Source organism: Chelonia mydas, chromosome 6 (assembly GCF_015237465.2).
Source record: "Chelonia mydas isolate rCheMyd1 chromosome 6, rCheMyd1.pri.v2, whole genome shotgun sequence".
Lineage (NCBI taxonomy): Eukaryota > Metazoa > Chordata > Testudines > Cheloniidae > Chelonia > Chelonia mydas.
The window spans coordinates 1734837-1735517 of NC_051246.2; positions in this window are offsets into that span (position 1 = coordinate 1734837).

Genomic DNA, 681 nt, shown 5'->3' on the forward strand with positions numbered 1-681 from the left:
GGGAGGGACTGGGAATGGGGGAGTGCAGGGAGCAGGGCTGGGGGACGCACTGGGAATGGGGGTGCAGGGGGCAGGGCTGGGGGGAGGGACTGGGAATGGGGGTGCAGGGGGCAGGCCTGGGGGAAGGACTGGGAATGGGGGTGCAGCGGGCAGGGCTGGGGGAGGGACTGGGAATGGGGGTGCAGCGGGCAGGGCTGGGGGGAGGGGCTGGGAATGGGGGACTGCTAGGGGGAGGGACTGGGAATGGGGGTCCAGGGGGCAGGGCTGGGGGACGCACTGGGAATGGGGGTGCAGGGGGCAGGCCTGGGGGGAGGGACTGGGAATGGGGGTCCAGGGAGCAGGGCTGGGGGGACGCACTGGGAATGGGGGTGCAGGGGGCAGGGCTGGGGGGAGGGCTGGCAATGGGGTGCGCGGGGCTGTAGGGGGCTCCCATCCTACGCACGGGTTGCAGCCCGTGCGATAGCTCCTAGCCCCCCCCGTGCACACGGCTCCTGCCCCACTCAGCCCCCACGCGCCACCCCCACAGCGCGGGCACGAGACGCCCACTCCCGGGGAAAGGCCGGGCAGCCGCTTCAGCCGCGTCACTGCGCATGCTCGGTACAACCTCGCTCCCCGCGTGCCCCCCTTCCCGTTGCCTCGGGAGCCCTGATTGGCTGCGCCGCGCGATCGGGCGAGCCCATT